General features: G+C 37.8%; 1 long non-coding RNA gene across 1 annotated transcript; it reads left to right on the forward strand.

The window, feature by feature from the left end:
• The first annotated feature begins 9,021 nt into the window (after nucleotides 1-9,021).
• Nucleotides 9,022-17,741, forward strand: LOC306669182. The gene is made up of 3 exons (XR_013766049.1): nucleotides 9,022-9,241; nucleotides 11,127-11,235; nucleotides 17,650-17,741. It is a non-coding gene; the product is annotated as an uncharacterized lncRNA (long non-coding RNA).
• The last annotated feature ends 6,295 nt before the right edge of the window (nucleotides 17,742-24,036 follow it).

The following is a 24,036-nucleotide window of genomic DNA, read 5'->3' on the forward strand; positions in this document are numbered from 1 at the left end:
TTTTTTTTTGGTTTTTGTTTGGAAGATCCATCTAGTGGTGACAGCAGTGTGTTAAAGTCACTCAGAATTGTGTTGTGGTCTATTTAATTCCTGAAATTGAGAAGGATTGGTTTGTTGTACACGGATGCACCGTTGTTTTGGGCATAAATATTTACTATCATTATGTCTTCCTGATTTATGTTCCCCTTAAGCAGTATGAAATGTCCTTCTTCATTCATTCTGACTAACTTTAGCTTGAAGTCCACTTTATCTGATATAAGGATGGAAACCCCCACTTTTTTACTGAGTCCATGTGCATGGTAGGTTTTTTCCCATCCTTTCACCTTTAGTCTATGGATATCTTTTTCTATGAGATGAGTCTCTTGCAGGCAGCATATTGTTGGGTTTTTCTTTTTAATCCATTCTGTCAGTCTATGTCTTTTGATTGATGAATTTAGGCCATTAATGTTCAGGGTTATTTTTGAGAAATGATTTGTATTTCCAGTCATTTGGATTATTTTTGGTTTTTAAGTTGGCTTGGTTTCTCCTTTGAATGTTTTTTCTCTAAGGTAGTTCCTCCCTTTGCTGACCTGCATTGTTATTTTTCATTTCCTCCTCGTGGAATATTTTCTTGAGAACATTCTGTAGCGCAGGCTTTCTATTTGTAAATTCTTTTAACTTTTGTTTATCATGGAAGGATTTTATTTCATCCTTTGTTTGAAGGTTAGTTTTGCTGGGTATAGGATTCTTGGTTGGCAACCATGTTCATTCAGAGCTTGAAATACATTGTTCCAGGCCCTTCTAGCTTTTAGAGTCTGGGTTGAGAAGTCAGCTGCTATCCATATTGGTCTCCCCCTATAAGTAATCTGATGCTTTTCTCTCGTGGCCTTCAAAATCCTGTCTTTATTTTAAATGTTAGGCATTTTCATTATAATGTGCCTTGGTGTGGATCTGTTGTGATTTTGTACATTTGGTGTTCTGTAAGCTTCTTGTATTTGATTTTCCATTTTATTCTTCAAGTTTGGGAAATTTTCTGATACTATTTCATTGAATAGGTTGTTCATTCCTTTGGTTTGTATCTCTGTGCCTTCCTCAATCCCAATAATTCTTAAATTTGGTCTTTTCATGATGTCCCATAGTTCTTGGAGATTCTGTTCATGATTTCTTACAATCTTCTCTGTTTGGGCAACTTTATTTTTCAAGAATAAATATTTTGTCTTCATTGTCTGAGGTTCTTTCTTCCAAGTGGTCTAGTATTTTGGTGATGCTTTCCATTGAGTTTTTTATTTTGTTTATTGTTTCCTTCATTTCAAGGATTTCCATTTGGTTATTTTTGAGAATCTCTATCTCTTTGTTGAAATGATCTTTTGCTTCCTGCATTTGCTCTTTCAGCTTATTGGTATTATCATTCAATGCCTGCATTTGCTCTCTTATCTCATCCTTTGCTTCATAAATCATCTTAATCATGTATAATCTGAAGTCCTTTTATGACATTTCTTCTAACATACTGTCATTGCATTCTATTAATATAGAATCTAGATTTGTTTGGATCATTTTCTTTCCTTGTTTTTTCATGTTGTTCATGTATCTTCCCCTCTAGCAGTGCAGACCTGGGGTATTGCAGATTTCCCCCTATAGGCTTAGAGTGGCCATATATGTTTTCAAAACCTTTTCATTATGGGGAGATCAATATTAGCAGTGCCCAATTCAGACACTATGCAATTCTAGACCAAATAGCCCCTAAGAGGACAATAACAAAATTGTCATAATAAACAGAATGAGTTCAAATATTATCTTCAGTAAAACAAACAAATTTACAATAAGATGTACAGTTTCAAATGGAGGGCAAAGAGGATGCAGAGGGATGTAGAATGTGGCTGTTAATGGGATAAGAAAAGAATATACAGAATTTCTAGATAATAGAAAGGGTGAGAGTGTAATCAAAAGAAATTGGATGTTACCATGCAAAAAAGGGAGAAAGAGACTCTCAGGGAACAGGTAAACAAAAGGAAAAGAGAGGAAGAAAAGTAAAGAAATAAAAAGTTAAAATTTTTCAATAAGGAGAAAAAAGAAAATCTACAGTATAATAATCATATAGTAATGAAACCTCCCAGAGTTCAGTAGCCTGATGCTTGAGAGATACCTGACAATGAGCTTCAAGCCTCCAGCAGGCATGTCAGGATGAGTTTTGCCCTACCTAAAGATCAGAGCTATGGCTTCCAGGAATATCCAAGATGGCCACTCTGACTTTGAAATATATTGGCAAATGGGGAGTTGCAGCTCAGGGTGTGGCCATGGTCAGCAGGAGGTCCAGGAGGCAGGATGGGGTTGGTCAGGCAGGGGTCCTGGAGGTCCGGTGTGTTTGGTGTGGTTGTGGGATCCTGGAGGCCAGTTGCAATCAGTCAGTCTGGGGTCCTGGTGATAGGGCACAGTCAGTTGGTCTGAGGGTCCTGTCAGCAGGGAGCAGTCAGTCGATGTGAGGGCCCCAGAGGCAGGGAGTGATCAATCGGGCTGAGGGATCCTGGAGATGGGGCTCAGTCAGTCCAGCCAGGGGTCCTATGAGGCCGGGCTGTTGTCTCAAAATGGCGACAGCCACATATAATCAAATCTGCACGTCCTGTCACAGTGAACTTCCAGGCAACAGCAGGCAGCTGGTGCTCCACTGGCAGTCAGTGATCAGTTTGCTGACTGTTGTCGGATGATTGGGAGGTAAACCTCGTGCGTTGGGTGATGGATAGGTGTAAGAAAGGCAATGGACAGGTGGGAGGCAGGCAAATGGTGGATGATAGGTGCCTGACAGTGAGCAATCTGCACTCAAAAAATGCGTCAATATGCTGGCAGACTGCAGGTGATCAGAGCAGACAAATGGGGTAAACAGCAGGGGATTGATAAGCAGCAAAAACTGCCTCACCAAGCAACAGATATCCTCTGCTTGAAACCGGAGTTAAGGAGTGACAAGAAATGCAGCCTCCCTCTAGTCTGCCATCTTGGATCTGTCAAAATATCTTTATTTATTTATTTTTTGTGGTGCTGAGAATTGAACCCAGTGCCTCATACATGCAATGCAAGAGATCTACCACTGAGATACAGCTCCAGGACCCATACTTTTTCTTTATTTCTGTTTATAACAAGCTTTACAACTTGATAAGCTTTATAACTGATTTGTTGTTATTGTTATGCATTTTTTTCTACTTCATTATTTTATTGTTTTTTTCTACTATCCAATTTGATGTTTCTTTGCATTCTTTCATATTTGATATAACTTATATTGAATTATTGATTTACTCCACTATTGAATCTAACATAAGATGTTATCATTTAAACAAAGTCTACATTTTAATTTGTATTTGACCCATAGTCATTTAATCATTAAAAATATATCCAACTGGAAAAATATTTTGTTTTTCAAATCAATTTCTAGTATTACTGCACAGTGAATAGAGTAAGTTTCCATGAATGCTGTCTTGGAATTTGTTGAAGTTTTATTTGTGCCTTAATATGTGGTCAGTTTTTATAAATGTTCTATGTGTGGATGAAAAGATGGCCTGTATTATTGGAGTATAAATCCCCGGGCCATAGCTATAAGATGTTGAAGGCTTCCATATAATTTAATTTCTTTCATAGCTTAGAGTGGTGTGGTAAAAAGGTACTAATATGTTACTATTTATTCCTGCATTCCATTTAACTTCTGCTTTTATAAGGTTGCTGCAGAATTCTTTGGCACACAGATACTCAAATATTATATCTTCATTGAGAATAATAGATTTTGCATTTAAGTTACTTTATTTTACATTTAACCTATTTGTTCACATAAAATAACAGCAGTTATACTACTGGTTACTATGGCAGTATCCTATTCATGAAACAGGTATTTTTATAAAGCAAAGTTGTACTTTTTCAATAGATGCAATAGTACTTGGGATAATTAGTAATGATTGCATAAAAAATTTTACCAGGCATAGAAAAACTTCTCTCCCTTGAATGAATGTGAAAATATTTGATTTTATTTCTCACATTTAAATTTTTAGTCTGATTTTCCATACCCTGTTTAACAGTTGTGTTTCTAACAGGTAAGTGGGTTTTTTCATAAAAGTCACACTTTTAATTTGGGGGACTAAAATGCTTTTCTTAAAATATGTATTATTCCTATCCCACTGTGTGTGTGTGTGTGTGTGTGTAAAATAAATCATACTTAAATATGTTCATCAATCATATCATGTCTGCATAAATTTTGCCTAACAATAACAATAAGTAACAACAAGGTAAGATTATGGGTTATGTGTGGGTGGGTGTGCATATTTATGTGTGTTTTTTTCTCTTCCTAGGTTGGTTTGTCAGATGTGTGTAAATTTAAGAAGCAGAAAACTAAAAGCAGAGACAGGTAGAAGGCAGTTGAATATCTGCTTGGTCCTATTTCAAGGTTGATGGTGGTTGAAGATCACCCCACAGATCCAGGTAAATGCAGTTCAGGGCACCCAAAAAAATTAAATCATGAGTGCTCCCCCATAAAAGATGAAACCTGTGTATGTACAATGTTCTATCCTGACTGCGGTGTGTGAAGGAACGATGGAAACAAAGCCGCCCTGGCTTTGGTCTGCAAATGACTGCCCATTGGGTGTTTCCCTGTGTGGTTGGAAGTTGTTTGGGAAGTTTGGCCCCCTTCCCAAGCAGTCAATGCAATTGCTCTGGGCTTGATTTTGCTGCTGCTCAGTGCTGGTGTGAGCTGCTGGTGATGGTGCACTGTTGTCACACATGGCTTGGGTGACAGGTGGTGTCTGAGGGCAATGATGGCCCCTTGCTACTCATATATACCTCACCAGATGGGTGCCCCTTAGTGGAGATCACACAGGTACTGATGGGCATAGTGGATGTGCTGGGTGGTAGGGAAAGGAGGTCTGATACTGGACATACTGGACATGGTACCCATGCACCTTGACCTGCATTAGATCATTTGGGGACCCCACATAATAGCCAGGAAGAGTTATGGGTGGTAGAGAACTGGCAAATGTGAGTGGATGTAACCAGGTCCCAGGGTGATGGGCCTCGCAGGGCTTTTCAATTCCGCCAAACAAGGACTGTAGGAAGAAGGATGATTAGACATGGTTTAGAGTGAGTAGCATGGATACTCATCTATTGATGTAGCTCTCCATCACATGCAAGAACTTGTAATGATGTATTCCCCCAAATAAAAATCATAAAAATCAAAATTACAGATTTCAAACACTAGCCAGGTATGGTAGTGAGTTCCTATAATACCAGTGCCTTGGCAGACTGAGAATTCCAAGTTTAAGGTCAGCCTGCACAACTTAGACCAACTCAAAAAAATGAGGTGCTTATGTGTGTAGCTCAGTGGTTATGTGCCCCTCCTTGGGTGCAATCCCCTCTACTAAAAAGTAAAGACTAAGAAATACTTTAAAGAATATACATCATAAGAAATTTTATGCAAACTTTTACCCAATGTTTATCTCAATTCACTGGGGGAGAAGGTGGGGCAGGGTAATCTCGATTGAAGTTCTCACCTTTTCTCATGTCACCGTGTAGGACAGGTGGGGGATTTGGACATTGACAAAAGTGAGGTTTTGGAGCAGGAAGGAGATGCCCTCATTTCTGTGCAGCAGCTTCAGCCCATGTGACATTTCTGCTGTAATTCTAATGAGCATGTTTTTCCTGCAGCCTCCCTGAGATCTGAGGTCTCAATGACTGAGTGAAAGTCTCTTTGAGCTGTGTGTAGAGAGGGGTGGAGGAGGACAGATGTACCTGCAGAAGAAAAAAAGGTACTGCTGCAGTTTTGACCTAAACACTCCTTGTGAGCTCTCCATTCAGTTGAGGGCAAGAAAAAAACACACAAAGAAAAAAGTGAAAGTTAAGGTTAAGATGTAAACAGTACTGGATAGAAGTCTGGAGGACAAATGATGTCTCATGAAACCCACTGGCTCTTCCTGTCTTTCCAGGTGCTCCTACTCCCACAGCTAACTAAGCAGTTTCATGCCATTCTCAGTCATAACCATCCAAACTCCACACCAAACTGATGGGGATGGCAGAGTCTGGAAATCAAGAATAGAGAAAAATATCCAAAAGGGAGAGCATAGGTTGAGTGAGTGTGGATTCCATCACATTCCTGCCAAAGAGCAGTGTCAGCCCGAGCTATAAGTAACCATATTTAGGAATCACAGCGACAGTTGTTAGTTGGAAAGAAAACCAGAAAATACAGAACCACTGCCCTCTGCTGGATAAAAAGAGACACTGCGAGGCCTGAATACTTGCAAGCTGAGAAGATGGGGCACATGAGACAGGCAGAGGTAGGGAGGGCTCACTTTTGTGTGTGCAGGCGAACAAGGAAAAGGAAAAATGGGATGAGAACAGAAAAATACCAGGGATTGGGGGAGCTGATTTAGGACAACCCACTCGGCAGAAGTGATTTCTACTTAGTTTTCTATGACTTTCTACTGATTCTGCTCAGTGGTAGTGTCCTCATAGCCCTTCCCAGAATATGCAACACCAGAAATGAGTCACAGATACCAGGTACAGGTGCTTCTCATCTGTTATTGCTACAGCTGCCACACTGAAGAGCAGGTGCTAGTGTCAAGTCTGACTGTTTCTTTATGCCAAGAATGAGGGGTGGAAAGCAGGGCTCAGTACAAGAGCAGGCAACAGTGCAATGGCCAGTTAGTGAAATTTTTGATAAAGTAAAAACAAAAGTATTTTTAAGCCAAACTAACCTGCATACCTCTTCTATTACACGTGTAGCCTGTGAAGATAGCCATGAATCTAAGGAATTAATATAGAGGATCCTGATGTCCCAAGCTCCTGCATTCTCATCCCTGATTTGTAGTTCAGACTGGTTATAACTGAAAACTGACAGGAAGAGGGAAATAGTAACTTATTTGTAACTATTACAAATACTGTCACAATCACAATATGCACAGAGACCACCACACCTTTATACAAAAAATTCTTCTACAAAGATCTGCCCAACCATTTTCTGGAAAGTCTCAGATTGATGTCACTCTTGATTTTAATGATAGTGGACAAAGTTTAGTCTTTAAACAGCTATTCTAATCCTCATTGAAAGAACGAATGGAGACTTGCTGCCAGGAGAGGGGGATTTTTTATTAGAAAAGTTTGTTGCCTTATATACAGTCTCGGAAGGGAGCTAACTGTGCTATCTGCATAATGCCAGCGAGGCATTTGCCTATAGGTCAGATAGGGCCCAGGGTGGGGGTATTGATACCTAATTGGGTGGCTAAATGCACCAGCGGGAAGCAGACTTTCAGGAAGAGAAGACTGTTGGACGCCATTTTAAGAAAAGGGGGAGGGATGGGGGAAAAATAGAAAGGGAAATAATGAGGTAAATGGAGTCAATACTCATTATTTTTTCTTTAACTTTCTGTCTTTGTCTCAACCTCTTTGCCCACAATGTACGACAAGAGGCATATTACCACTGCAGCACTCAGGTAACATTATTTTTGGGGTGCCAGTTGGGGTTCATGTCCTTGATGTCCTAAAAAAAAACTAAGCAAGATGTATAGAAGTAACAGGCAAAGTACAGAGTTAATGCAGGTGAAGGTGCAGGCAGCACTCCTTAGGGTAGAGTGGAATGGGTTGAGTGAGAGAGAGGTACAAAGTCCACAAATCTAAAGTCTAGAAATCAGTGTCTTATGCCTAACTGTAAAGCATTCGTTTCCCTATTTAAAACTGCTACCACTGATTTCCTCCCATTGGTTATTTTGTAATACTTGATTGAAATAGTGTCTAAATTCCCCCCCCCCCATTGGTTACTTTAGAGAACCTAATTAGACTACTGCTCACTTCAGCCCCATTGGTTGTTTAGGAATGCTCTACCTGACGGGGGAGTTGCTATGCTGATGTCTTTAGTGGCGGGAGTTGTCAAGGCAATGGGATTTACAGAGATGTGATAGCTCAATTCCCTCTCCTGTACTGCATTGGCATTTTTCTTGTAACCTCCCTCTGCAATCTTGGAGTACCTGAACTCCTACCTAAAAATACCATCATTCCCAAATAATTATCTACCATTCCCAAATAATTATCATTATTCTTTGGAGATTTTTTTTTTCTTTTTCTGGAGACCAATAATTCCTATAGCATATTCCTCCCAATCCTATCCCTTCTCAGTTTTCTGAGTGGCTTCTCTTGTACATAATTTTTAACTTTGGTGTATTCTGACCACAAAAAAGATGTCAAGTACATGTGCTAGTTGGGGTGTGCAGTTGAGGTCCAGGTTTTTGGTTTTGAGGGTGAAGGTAAAAGCAGCATTCTGTGGGGTAGAGTGGAGTGGGCCAAGGAAGAGAAGCTAAAGACTCCCCAGTCTGCAAATTTGTCTTACTAATTTACTTACTTGTGAGGCATTCCCTTCCCTATGCAGATCTGATCGAAGGCGTCACCCCCTCTGCTCTCATTGGCTATCTAGTAACTGACTAGAATAGTGTCCAATATTCTCCCATTGGTTATTTTAGAATGCTAAATTTGAATACTGCACACTTCTTCCTCCTAGGTCATTTTATATTGCCAAACCTGAGGCAGGAGTTGCCGTGGCGATAAGTCCTTAGTGGCGGGAGTTGTCATGGCAAAGGAACTTATGCTAAATAAGGATGACATGACTCATTTACCTGGCTTGTCATCCAGTGGCATTGTGCTGGTAACCTGCCTCACCATCCTGGAGTACCTGAACTCTAACATCTGCAAAGTAGGAAGCAGAACAAAGTGATTCCCATAATTACATTTACAATATTATATTTAAAAATGGAATATTCTTCATACTGTGAGCTCTTTCCAAAACCTACAAGGGACAAAAAAAAAAAAAAAAAAAAAAAAAAAAAAAGGACAAGGGGGCCTGTGGGCCACACTCCGATTCTTTGGGACCTGAGATAGGCTGGGTTTTACCCAGATACTGCTGGTATTTCACAGAAGCACCCTCCCGCCTGCCTGCGCTGTCCTGGGCCCAGCAGGCACAGCAAAGCCCCATCCCACTACCCTGAGAGTGCCCCCTACCTCCTGGGAGGCAGGGTGCGCACGCGCATTGCACTGGGGCAGTGGTGCGCACAGGGGGTTCTCCCGGCAACCGTCCACATGGCAGCCCTTGGGTGGTGATGGCACCTTCTATGACCTGTGGATTCCACTTGAGTAGCAGCAGACTTTCAGTTTTCACGTGGACAGAGCCATTGTGCTGGTTTTCAGCGTGAGAGGCCTGCTGCAGGGCAGCCGAACGTGCGCCAAAGAGCTCTTCCTGGACAGGATGAAGAAGGTACTGTGCAATCCAGGACAGCCTTGCTCTCTGTGACCTTTCACCCACAGGCCATACTGGGGTTAAGCTTTGTCACTGTCCCAAGACCTTCTGGACAAGCACACCTAAGTGGGGTGGGACAGCTAAAACTCTGCATTCCCCAACTCCATTGAGCCTTGTTAGGCCGGAAATTAGGCGACTGTAGGGGGCACAGCTGAGCAGCTAGAACAAAGAGCAGCCCGCCAAAGGTGACCAGATAGTTCGCAGCAAGGTGGATGGAAAGTTCCACTGACCCTTCACACCCACCTGTCACTCAACAAGACCCCCTCCCATCCTAGTCTATAAAAACCCTGGGCAGCCAGGGCCATGTGTGATTTTTTCCGGGTCCCTATACCCCGGGGGTCTGGAAATTTCACCCGAGAGCCAAATTCCAATAAAACTTGCTTCGACCACTTTTCTGTCCCATTTTATTTGGCTGCTAACTGTGCCTACTGAGACCCGCCGAGTTTATATTTGGTCCCGCTGTTGAGCCCACCGAGCCCACCTGAGCTTACAAGCCTGATAAATGAAAACTACACCATCCCAGGGTAGGAGCGCTGGGAAACATGGATTATACAGTGTTGCAACCATTTCTTATAAGGTGAACTTGGAACAACACAGGGATTGTAAATGTAAGCTCATGACCCACAGATGATGGACGCAGGAGATGGGACGCAAACATCAGATCAGCAAACTTTCCTTTAATTTGCAGCAAGGTCAATTGATCAGGCACTGTTAGGGCCCATTTTCTGGGTATGGAGATGACCTGCGGGTTACAGAAGAAGTCTGGTTTTTATACTTTCTTTGGAGAATATGGACATGTAGTTTGCACAGTCAGGGACTTAATTGTGCAGGTTAAAATTTTAATTTAGGAAGGTAGTTGCAAAAAGGTTGAAACTCATTGTTATCTGGGGAGATAGGAGCCCACATACCAAAGAATGAGTCCTCAACACATCTTCTCCATTATTGTTTTTCTTCACTGAGATCCATTGTTTCCCAGAGTTTTGCTATTTGCTGTACCTCCATTTAGGACTTTTTCAATGGGGGAAAGTCAAGGCCAGCATTCAGTATCTGCCCCTTTCCTTGTTATTTCCATTGTTATTAGAAAAGGATTTACTGAGAGGTTAATGTTTTGCTAGTTTCCACTCCCTTTCCCAAACTGAACATCTCTCTGCTTTTCTTTGGGGGCTGTCTTGTAGGAATATTATTTTCCATAACCGTACACTCGCAAAAGCTAAAGAAAATGTTACCTGCCTATTATGGGTGAAAAATGGAGGTACTGAGAAATTGAGAGATTTGCCAATGGCATTGCAATTAGTTTGTATGTTTGTGTTTGTTTGTTTTTTGGTAACAGGGATTGAACTGGGAGGTGCTTAACAACTAAGACACATCCCCAGCCCGTTTTTATATTTTATTTAGAGACAGGGTCTCACTGAGCTGCTTAAACCTTCACTAAGTTGCTGAGAATGGCTTTGAGTTCTTAATTCTCCTGTCTTAGCCTCCCCATCTGCTGGGATTACAGGTGTGTGCCACCATGCCTGGCAGCCTTGCAATTAGTAAGTAGCAAATGAAGGGCAAAATTCAGGTCTTATGTTAGACATGGGCCCCTTTATGAGACAATCCTCATCATTTTTTATGGATAGGAAGCTGATCCAAATCAATAAACCTGTTTGAGAAAGGAGCTGGATGTGGGAAGTCAAGTCTTTTACCTAATTCCTGTAGCTAAAACACCCTGTGAGATTTGCTTTCCAGGTTTGTCAGTGGGTCTTGTCCTTCTTTCCTTCCCCTTTGACTTATTTTTCTGTGATGGAACTTTTTGCTTAAAATGTCATTTTTGTAATTGTTCATTATTTTTTCTAATTTCCAGAACATAGCAAAGATGAACTTAATGAAATGAATTCATCTGTGAGACCCATGGAAAATGTATTCACTGAAGAGAGTTTGCATGGTTCTCTTTGCCATTGCCAGTTCTCACTGTAAGTGTGAATGCATTGATATTTATATTAGAAATAGCATATAGAGGGAAGCAGTCCTCTTCATCATTGGTAATGGAGTAGAATTAATTTCTACTCATAACATTTCCCTTTAGGGATCATACCAATTGCTATATATTGAAAGATATGTTGTTCAGTATTTCTCCCTGGTTCCATGGTGAAGGACAATATTTAAACAATCCCAAACTGTTGTAGAACAATATTCATATAAAACACAATGAAAACGAATACATAGAAAAATGGGATAAAAACATCCAAGACACAATGCGAATCATATGTTGGTTTGTGTGCCACTGTAAGATGTTGTGCAAGTTTCTAAAGGTTGAGTCTCAACATCTTTGCTGAGTTTTTATGACCCAGACATGGTCTATACAGCCACACCTGCAGTCAACATGTGGAAGGACATCCCTCCAGAATATGGAGACCCTCCCATAGGGTGTCTGGCCAGAACTTAGCAGGGGAGTTGTTCCTCCCAAGAGGCCTGCCTGAGCGGTTTTTGATAGTAAATTACTAGCTATTCCCCAACACTGAAAATTCCAAAGAACTTCATTTATCTATCAATATTTGGCCTTTTGAGAATTAAAACTGGAATTTAAAAAACACTACATTCACTTAAAATATTGTGAACATATTAAATGTTAGCACACATAGTACTTATAGTAAAATATATATTGATCAACAAAAAATCAGTGGAAAGAGTGGTATTGTAAACTTTTGCAAATCTTGCCATTTGGCTCATTAGAATACAGCTGGATTCCCCTCTTTCTGTATTTTATGTTCGACTTGTATCATGTTACCTGTGGTAAATTCAATTATATTCTCCTCGGTGTTCTAGAACAAAAAAGGCAAATAAAATTTGGTATTACAATAAAACAACTTTGAACCTGTGGTACCCTAGAAGCAACGCTGGTGTTCCAGGATCTGCCTTGACAATGCTGCTCTATATTATTACATTTTAACATGTTTTATTGCTCACAGCAACTTGTTTTTATATAAACATCTTTTGTTATTGGAAATATATTTTGTTCATGTGGTTATCTTCCTATGCAAGCCTTTAGTTTCTTGGTCCCCTTTTTTAAAATTTAAACTTGTAATATATAACTTGTTGAGTTTTTCCATATACTTTACTGAGGTATAATTGATTATAATAAATTCCATGCATTTCAGTTGTGCCCTAAGGAAACTTCAGCCCTCCCAGGATGATAAATGAATCCATTTCCCCCAGAGGTTTCTTGCTCCCACTTTATTACCTCCTTGTTTGCAAGAAACTGCTGCTGTGTCTTTTCTCACTATAAAATTTTAATACATTATATTATCATATGTTTTTCATATTCTTGTCTATCTTCTAGCATAATTTTGACTTTTGCATCTTGTATTAATTTCTTCCTTTTCAGTACTGATTATATCATTGTGTATATTTAAATCTGTTTATTAATTCACTTATTCACCTCTGCTATATATGCAGAATATGCATGCAGAACTGTACTTGAATTTCTCTTGGTTGATGCCCAGGACTGGAATATGTTGACCATGATGTAGGTGTACAATTTAAGAATCTGCCAAGCTCTTTACTAAAGAGATGACAACATAAACATTCTCACCAGTGTGTACAAAGTGACAGCTGTTCCACATTGTCACCAGTCAATGTGCATGGTCAATCCTTTCATTTATTGTTAATGTCTTTTCTTGAAGTGAGAATTGAGCCCAGGACCTTAAGCCTGTTAGGCAAGTGCTGTACCACTGAGATACATTCAGTCCTCTTTTTCTTTTGTACTTCATAGCACAAATAAAACAAAGTTATTAAAAATTTATTCAAGACCTATTTTACATAGAAGTCAGTCAAAACCATGATTTTTATCTCTTCTTTTAAGAGTTTTTACACTTATATTTAGATCAATGATCATTCCCACTTAATTGGGCATAGTGTGTGAGGCAAAATTTGAGACCAAATTTTTTTTTCATATGATTACAAAGTTATTCCAATACCATTTGTGGAAGATTCTTCTTTTCCCATTGACATGAATGTTTGTCAAAGCTTGCTTGACCACTTAGGTGTGAGTCTCCTTTGTCCTCTGCTATCTTCACTTGGTCTCATTGTATAACACGCTGTGATGTTTTCTGAGGTTTGCAATAAGCTTGGAACTGGGTAGTGCTGTTCCTCCAACTTCTTTTCTGCTGTTTTGATTTTTCTATGCTCTTCCTTCTTTTACTCCATTTTAGATTCAGCTTTTTCACAAGGCTTGCTGGGGTTATGTTTACAGTTATAATAAATTTAAAACAATATTAAATCTTTTCATCTATGACCATGATATATGTTTCAATTTATTTAGGTCTTTAAATTTCTCTTACCATTGTTTTATGTACATAGTTTTCAGGTTATATGTCTTGAAAAATTTTTAATAACTTTGTTTTATTTGTACTATATAGTTTTATAATCCCACCAATATGTAAAGTGATTCAATTTCTCTGCCTTGTCACCAGAATTTTTCTTTATTTCACTGATTTTATTTCACTCTGATGGATATGGATGAGTTTCTTACTGAGATTTTTATTTCTATGCTTGAAGTAGCTAATGAACATTTCTAATGTCTTTACTTTCCCTCCTGCTTTCTTGAATGAATACAGTTGATCTTCCTCTAGATATTGTATTCCATGATCACATAAAAGTGATTTATTTCTTGTAGGAGCTTATTAGTAGATTATTCTACATAGAGAGTTGTGTTGATGCTGGACACAGCTTTCTTTTTCTTCAAAATCTTATTTTATTTACTTTATTGAACTTGATAAATCTTCCAGAACTTTTTTTTCTTTTCAGTGTGATGAGTTTTCATCATGAGTTGAATCAAACTGTGTCCAATGCTTTGTTTTGCATCTACTAGATGCAAAATAATAAATGATTACATATTAACAAATTAAAATAAGAAAATTATTTATTTTAAAAGACTGATTGAACCTTATTTCCCTAGGATAATTATCACTTTGTCATGATGTATTATCCATATTTCATATTGCCATGATCAATTCATTAAATTTTTAGAGTTTTTGCATGTCTTCTTTTTTTTTTTTGGGGGGGGGGTGGGGGTCCTGGGGTTTGAACCCAGGGCCTTGTGCTTACAACTGGGTATATTTTTGCACATCAGTAATCTCGGGTACTCTGGAGGCTAAGAATAGGAGAACTGCAAGTACAAGGCCAGACTCAGCAATTTAGTGAGAACTCTCAAAGTAAAAGCCACTAGGGATGAAGTTAAGTGGTGCAGTACTTGACTACCCTGTGTCATGCAGAGGGTTTAACTTTCACTCCAATAAAAAAATAGTTTGTTAAGTTCACCAATAAATACACTTAAGCCTAGATTTAATGAAACATTTCAGTCAATTCAAATTCTTTAATAGATACAGGGCTGTTCAGGTTATTTTTCTCATGTAAGCTTTTATATTTCTTGTCTTTTAGGAAATGTGTCTATTTTATCAAAGTTGCTGAATTTGTAGGCCTAAAGTTGCATGTAATTTTTTTTTTTTAATTTCTGTATTTTTTAAAGTTCATAGGATCTCTAGTGACATTCTGGTTGCACTTTCTAAATGTATTCTCTTGTGATTAGAGAATATAGTTTGTATAATTAGAATCCTTTAGACAAAGGTTTTGTCATGAAAGTGTTCTTCCTTATATCCTGGAAACCACTAATTGTCCTGTTGTTTTGGTGGAATGTTCCAAAAATTAAATTAGGACAAGTTTGTAAATCTTAAAATTTGTATCCTTAAAAATTTTCTGTTTACTTTTTAATTGAGAGGACTCAAAAAATAATTGCATATTTTTTCTTTCCTTTTTTTTTTGCACTGGGGTTTGAACTGAGCCACATCCCTAGCCTAATTTTGTATTTTGTTTAGAGACAGGATCTCACTGAGTTTCTTAGCACCTTGCCATTGCTGAGAATGGCTTTGAACTCACAAGGCTGGCTTTGAACTCATGATCCTACTGCCTCAGCATCCCAAGCTACTGAGATTACAGGTTTTCTCTTTATTTTTTATCATTTTTTTTCTTCATGTATTTGGCAATCTTTAGGAGAGCAATGTTTAAGATCCTTTTGTGCTCGTATGGATTGAAACCTTTTTCCCTAAATGAACTTCTTTATTCTTGATATAATGGTATATACCTAGAATTCTACTTTGCCTCATAATAAGGTATCAAGAGTAGCATCCCTAGGACTGAGGGACATTGTTATATAACTCCTGACATGACACATGAGTAGGTACCTATTAAATAGGCACTTAGTGCATGGGACAGCTCTGTCCTTTAGCACCTTCTCTATATTTAGGGATGGTTCCAGCTTTCTCATATCTTCACATCCTATGCTCTGGACCACTCTGCCAGTGGTGGTGTTTCCCAGTTTATAGATGATGAAATAATCAGGTGGGATAATCCTTGCCCAGTGGAGGACCCCTGATGGAGATCCCAGAATCTGACTTCAAAATCTGTTGGTCACATTGACCTATTCATAGTTCACTGCCTGAAGTGGTGAACTATGGGCTCATGATGTGTTTCCTTGACCGAAATAAATATTTTATTCAGAAGGGGAAGTCTCACAACCATGTCTTATGATTGCTTCTCAACTGAAATTAATCTGTGTAAATCTTATTGGTCAGCAGTGAGGAGCAAAGACCAATTAATTGCCTCAAGTAGTGTCTGCTTGATCTTTGCATTCAGGAGCCAGCCAAATGTGCCCTTCTGCATAAACATCATCTGCAGTGCCCTTGGAGTTTTCCCATGTTTGCTGGATAAGGCACTGTTTCTGTGCAGTGGCTGAACTTCCTTTTTTCCAATCATGTCAACAATAAACCTTGTCAATGCTCTATCATGACTTCTCTGTCACTGTAGGCTTACACAGTGGTTTATAAAATTGCCAACACCTATAATGTCAGTTTTAGTGGTTCACACCATCATTCAAACATGTGGGCTAGGTGGCATGTGCCCATGCATAGATGAGGGACTTAGCTTCAGTGGGTGTGTTTCCAGTCCAAGATCACTCAGCTAGGAAGAACAGGACTAGAGTAGGACCCAGGCAGTCTGAGTCCACATCCAATACTTGGACCATGATTACTCCTGCTTTACTTGGGATCATAGAATAGTTATCCTTCCCAGGATGCCCTGCATCAATCCTTTTGTAGAACCTGCTGGCTTCTAAGCTTCTTCTATGTTTTGTTTTTTTTTGTTTGTTTGTTTGTTTGTTTTTTGTTTTTTATCAAACAAACTTAAAAATTCATGAAAGCATGGGGAGATAAATTTCCATGTACCTGGTCCCTGCTATAGTAGAGATCACTACTTCTGGATTACATGTTTGACAGTTTCAACATGTAGTTTTAAAGGATAAGAATGCTTTTTTTCAGTAATGCTCACTGGGGATGGCAGGTTGGCTGGATGGACAGAAAGGGAGCAAAAGGAGCATTTCACCTACTATTGTACTTTTCTGTTTAACTGGTTGCTTGAATTAACATCCCACATTGTAGTTTGTTGAGCAGTATCTTTGTTCATCCTTCTCCCCTTATTATTTATTTTTTGATGCCAGGGATTGACCTTAGGGGTGCTTAACCACTGAGCCACACCTGCAACATGTTTTATTTTTTGAGACTTGTCTGTCTTTCTAATTTGCTGAGGGCCTTACTAAGTTTCTATCACTCACTTTTTCTCTCATTAATATTTTAAAGGAAAAATACTGGGTGTTATCATCCTTACCATTCTTCTAAAACTACTGATCCTGTTCTGAACTCCTCCTGGGAATCTGTCTCAACTTTTTGGACACAGAGAAGTGCAACAGAAGCTTCCTAATAGTAATAGCATTAACAGTATTGATAACTAACATTTATTGGCACAAGTTTGTTCTAGGGTGTGCATAAATAACCATTTGTCATGGATACAAAGTTCTTGGGATAAGTCTGATTTTGAAATTGCAATTAATAAAAAAAAAAGAAATTGCAATCTTCCTGTCTCAGCCTTCTATGCTGAGCTACTGAGATTACACGTTTTTTAAATTTATTTTTAAATAAATTATATAAATACAAACTGTGTATAATTTACAGTATATGTGGTTTTGAGATGTGTATACATACATACATGTACATGCATGTAATCTTCTGAAATGATTCTTTCTGGAAGAATCTCTTTTCTAGTAGCAAAGCCTGAGCCAAGAGTACCACTGGGAAACTTTTCCACCACCTACCCTTGCCCTGACCACATGTCTTTTAGGAAATCTTTGTGGATTGGGGATTTTTCTGTTCATGCAGACTTGGCCACCGAGAAATCAAGGACTTTTTTTGTCTGGCCAGTAGTTCAATGGAGGTTTGGTGCTTGATGGTCAACAATGGAGCTGAGAGTGTCTTCAAAGATATTGTGCTTTATTTTCTCAGGTATGTATTGGCAACAGAGAACTGTAAAGTATATTTACTCTCTTTACAAAGAATGAGTTTGCTGACTCTGACAACTTGATAAAAGAAAAAAAAATCACAGCATTCAAGATAGAACAGAACTTGAAGGAGTTACTTCATGGAAACCCAAAGATGTATTGAATATTCAATAGTAAGTTGTGTGTGTGTGTGTGTGTGTGTGTGTGTGTGTGTGTGAACGCACATGCAACTGAGTCTGAGAGAGAGAAGCAAACCAACATTTCACCACACCCAAATAATAAGACATGTGACTTAAATACTGTGGGTTTCAATTATGCATTTTGCAACATCAGATTAAGGTGGCCACAAAAGTCTTCCATGGTGAATATGAGCTGCTTGAAACTAACTCATATGTTCATCAGATATCAGCTGCATACCTCCTTGTACATTTAGTTTTGTTGATTTTAGGGGTAATGAGGAGAGTGGACTTCAGCCTTCATGTGAGGTTACAGTCATAGATGCCATAAAGGGCAGAAAATTTGGTGTTCTGGATAAATATGATATGGCAGGCCAGATCACCTTTCTTCCTGGAACCTTTCTCCTTTGGCTCCATTTCTGCCCATCCAGTAAACCTGTCATCCTCTGAGCATGCAGCTCTCTTGAGACTGCGTTCTTCTAAGTTGTCTTTGCCTGTCCAGTGCTGCTATGGGGTCCTCAATGATTTTTCTCATGGGTCTGTCAGTTCTGGTCTCAGACTCTCCATCTGCATTCTTCCCCATCATCTGCATTCCACTCTGTCACCTCCAGTCATTTTCATCTTTGGGGACTTTGTGTTTTGAATGATACTTGCCATAGTGCTTGGGCTGTGAGTTGAGGGGTTCCTAAACTCTATCCTGAGCCCCACCACTTGGGAGTTGTACAAGCTAATTTCCTTTTCTTGCCATGTTTTTGTCAATAAGAGGAAATAGGTGATGATGGGACCTGCCTTGTGGAGGTTGTGTGTTGGCAGTGTACAGTGCGGAGATGCACAGTGTGTGCAAAAGCATGACTACACTGCTTTCTGCTGTAACCATGACAGCTAAGACCACTATTTATTGGGAATCCAGCATGCTAGCATTGGTGGTAACAGATCTGAGGCCTTGGGTTAGTGAAGAGTGTGACATGTGGAAGAATAGAGCCATGTGGGCAGTGACCACCTCTACAGGGGCTTATTGTACACCGAAGTCTGGTGAGTGGTGTCCACTAGCATTTACAGGGACCCCATATGAGGGCAGAAGGGACAAGCTGAAGGTCAGAGGGAGAGGTAAAACTTAGCCATATGCAACAACCTCCGGCAGAAGGACCTTGTCCTACCCCCATGTACTATAAGATTTTTCTTTCCAGTTGGTCACAAAAGACCATTTTTTAATTATTGTTTTTATAAATCAAGGGGGGAAATACCTCTCTTCACAAGATCAATAGCTTCAATAGGTGTACTTCATGGAGACAGAAGTGGAATCATAATGAGTATCAGTATCAAATACTGTTACTGCCTATCACAATATAAAGACCTTTGAAAGAAGAAACACTTCTTTTCAAAGCTTTTCAATTTTTTCATGTATTGTTTTAGATGTTGATGGGGGACTGGGGAGATAGCTCAGTTGGTATAGTGCTTGCCTCTCAAGCACAAGGCCCTGGGTTCAATCCCCAGCACCACCAAAAAAAAAAAAAAAAAAGATGTAGATGGGTATATTACCTTTATTTATGTGGTGCTGAGAATTGAACACAGTTAGGCAAGCTCTTTTACCACTGAGCCACCACCCCAGCCCTGAAACATTAACTTTTATTTGAAGGAGCTGCATTTTCTTCTTTACACCCAACCCCCATCTGCCTTGAAACACTGATCCAAAAATCAAACCACAAAATCAGCTTATCCAAAAATCAGACCTTCAATTCAATTAGTCCAAGCACTGAGGCAGGTAGAAATGGTAGTCACATAGCACTACTAAACTCACCCAATGTCAAAGAGCTAGTTAGACTGTTTCAGACTATTGAAACATTCTGATTAAACATCTTTCTTGACACTAATTATTCTAGAATTTTCCTCCCTACAACTTCTGTCCATTTGTCTCATCTCTGCCATCTGAAGGAAGAATCAATGAACTCTGTTCTTGTATACAAATTGGGAACTACTCATATCTGTGGGCCAAGAAAATGTTGAAGTACATGTCAAAAGACAACATAATCAATCATTAAACATCAAGTGGAAATAGTGCCTGTGTGTTTCATAACCCTATGAAACACAACCTTTACTTAAATTTGCTGTGCACCAATCAGAACACTGCCTTCCATTACAAAGGGGAGAAAGGCAATTTTTCCAGATGTTACACCAATTACACTGTCAGACACATTGGAACCTCAGTGTCATCACACATGCTTCTCAAACATTCAATAAAACATAGTCACTTCAGTACTCATTCTTCACAGAACACCATAAATTACAAAATAACTCCAAAAATGCTATGTCTCCTGATGTCAGAAAATTGGTACCAGCACAAAACCTTATGTATGACAGAGACCAAATATACTAGAAGTAATGCTTTTATATACTTGAGTGCACTAGATAGATTTTCTACCTAATCAGGTAACTATAAAAAGAATAGCAAGGAATGAAAAAAAGCATGAAAAGTTTTAAAGGTAGAGATAAATTTTATACTTTATAATATAGCTAAAATTAAAATAACTACTAATAACTTAAGATTTCTTCAAATTATACCAGAACAAGAATTTTTTTTGACTTGAAGCTTCTCAGAAAAGTAAGGATATATTGCTACCAAAGCTCTCCTAAAGAACCTATAAACTTTTAAGTTGTACATACAATAATTAATGAACATGTTTTCTACTATTAATTATAGTAATGAGTTAACTTATTTCCTCTTCAGTCTGTACCTAAATAATTATATAATTTATATTGATAGCACATATTGATATCTGCCACAATACTAACAAAGTGGCAGTATTCTGATTTGACTTGTATTAATCATCTTCCACTGGAAATACATTTTCAGTCGTCATATTTTCTGATGAAAAGTCATGTTTCCTGATATACATATTCACTCCCTAACCCTAACCCTAACACAACTCCAAATCTAATTCTAACTTGAAATTTGCTCCTATACCTAATCTTCAACTTACATAAGTGCATATATTGAAATAAGAATAGTTATGAGTGTTTTGACTTATACCTTCAATTAACAAAGATATATTTGCATACATATAATTATATATTCACATATATATTTATACATGCATTCCCAAGGCTAAAAACATATCTATTTATTTCTCACATTAAAAGATTCCTTATTTCAAAACATATATACATTTGTATACTTATTTTCAAATGGAAATGTTTATGAATATTCATGTTTCACTATATATATACATATATATATATAGTCAATCCCTAAACATATGCAGAAAACAATAAAAAATGTAATACTGGGCTGGGGAGATATTTCAGTTGGTAGAGTGCTTGTCTTGCAAGCATAAGGTCCTGCATTCAATCTCCAGCACCATGAAAAAAAACCACATTATTTCGGTTCATGTGTATGTTTCTTGCACATATGATATTATGCCTTCAATTATATCCATGTAGCCTCAACTGAAAAAAGTGTGTATGATTCTTATGATTATTCATGTTTCCTCACATACATAATCATTCCCTAACTCTAATCCTACCCCAACTCAACAATTAATATTAATCTTTTTATCCCTATAACTAAAACTAATTTTACATGTGTATTTTGATATATATTCAATTATCAATAGTATATCTGCAAATGAATTTTTTCTATATTCATATGATATGTTCATGCATCCCATAATAAAAAATGTGTAAATGCATGGCTCATCTTATTCTCTTTCCTTTTTCATAACATATGTTTATATGCGTATTGCTTCTATTTTTTAACTCAAACTTTCTCATGACTATTTCTATTTATTCATTCTCTAAACCGAATTTTTAACCCTACTTAAAATTTAATGCTACACTGAACATTATCCCTATAGCAAAACCTAATTTTACAAATAGCATATATAGTCATATGTTTATTTATCTGAATTTTAACATATACTCAATTATTCATGGTACATTTGCATATATAAGTAAAATTTATTAATATGATATATCCATGCATCCACAAAGAAAGTAAAAGTGTGTTCATATGACTCACAATATACCTTTCCCTGTTCCAGAATCTATATTTTTGTAAGTTTTCATATCTTTGTTCCCAGGTATATCCTTATGAATAATTTTGTTTCCTGATATAAATATTCAGTTCCTCACCCTAACCTTAAAACAACCCAGTACATACTACTAAACCTAAACTTAACCTGATACCTAAGCCTACTTTTACATACAAGCATATATAGTGATATATGTATTGGTCTGTATTTTGATTTATATATTGAATTGTCAATGGTGTGTTTGCATATATATTAGGACATATTCATTGATATGCTATATCCATGCATCCCAAGTTAAAAAATGTGTACTTATATTACATTATACCCTTCCCCTTTTTCAGATTATATGTATGTTCATACATTTTCATACATATTTTCATGCCTACATTCTTGTGAATTCATGTTTCCCAATACTCATATTCATAAATTAACCCTAACCTAACCCTGACTATAAGTAACTCTAAACTTACTCCATAGCTAACAATAACTTACACAAAATCATGTAGGTTAGTATGCCTTATATTTTCAATTATCAGTGGTATATTTGCATATATAACTGTATATATTCATTTATTCAATATACCCACACATTTCAATTTTAAAAATAGTGTCCACATGACTCACATTATACTCTTTACTATTTCAGAACATATTTTTATGTTTTCATTCATATTTTCACAGGATTTTATCTACAATAATATTACTCTTTATTTACATTTAAATCTTATCACACATTTATTTACACATTTTACACAAATGGAGTAAAACTTTTGTTTCTCTAGTTGTACATGAAGTAGTCACATTTGCATAATTATACATGTACATAGGGTAATGATGTTTGCTTCATTCTATTAGATTTTTCTTTCCCCCACCTCTTTCTCACCCTTCATTTTCCTCTATACTATCCATCCTACCTTTGTTCTTGCCTCCCCTCCATACTGCATTATGTATCACCATTCACTTATCAGAGAAATCATTCAGTCTTTGGTTTTTGGGGATTGACTTTTTTCACTTAGCATAATATTCTTCAACTCCATCCATTTACCTGCAAATGCCATAATTTATTTGTCTTTATGCCTGAATGATATTCCATTGTGTATACATACCATAGTTTTTTATCCATTCATTTATTGAGGAACATCTAGGTTGGTTCCACAATCTAGCTATTGTGAATTGAGCTTCTATAAACATTGATGTAGCTACATGACTGTAGTATGCTGATTTTAAGTCCTTTGGGTATAGACCAAGAAGTGGGATAGCTGGGTCAAATGGTGGTTCCATTCCAAGTTTTCTAAGAAATCTCCATACTGTTTTCCAAAGTGTGCACCAATTTGAAACCCCACCAGCAATGTATGAGTGTATCTTTTTCCCCACATCCTTGCCAACACCTGTTGTTGCTTGTATTCTTGATAATAGTCATTCTAATTGGGGTGAGGTGGAATCATAGGATAGTTTTGATTTGCATTTCTCTTACTACTAGAGATGTTGAACTTTTTTTATAAATCTCTTGATTGCTTGAAGATCCTCTTCTGTGAAGTGTCTGTTCATTTTCTTAGTCCATTTATTGATTGGTTTATTTGTATCCTTGGTGTAAAGTTTTTTGAGTTCTTTGTAGATTCTGGAGATTAGAACTCTATCTAAAGTGTGTGTGGCAAACATTTTCTCCCACTCTATAGACTTTCTGACATTGTTGACTGTTTCCTTTGCTGAGAAAAAAAATTAGTTTGAATCTCTCCCAATTATTCATTCCTGCTTTTATTTCTTGTGCTTTGGGAGTCATGTTAAGGAAGTCTGGTCCTAAACTGACATGATGAAGATTTGGACCTACTTTTTCTTCTAGTAGGTGTAGGGTTTCTGGTCTAATTCCTGGGTCTTTGATTCATTTTGTGTTGAGTTTTGTACAGGGTGAGAGAGAGAGAGATGGGTTTAGTCTTATTTTGCTGCATATGGATTTCCAGTTTTCCCAGCAGGATTTGTTGAAGAGGATTTTTTTTTTTCTCCGCTGTATGTTTTTGGCACTTTTATCTAGTATGAGATATCTGTATTTATGTGGGTTTGTCTCTGTGTCCTCTATTCTGAACCATTGGTCTACCTATCTATTTTTTTCTCTTTTTTTGCCAATGCTGTTTTTGTTACTATTGCTCTGTACTGTAGTTGAAGGTTTGGTATTTTGATACCACCTGTTTC

Source organism: Sciurus vulgaris (genome assembly GCF_902686455.1).
Source record: "Sciurus vulgaris genome assembly, chromosome: 9".
Classification (NCBI taxonomy): domain Eukaryota; kingdom Metazoa; phylum Chordata; class Mammalia; order Rodentia; family Sciuridae; genus Sciurus; species Sciurus vulgaris.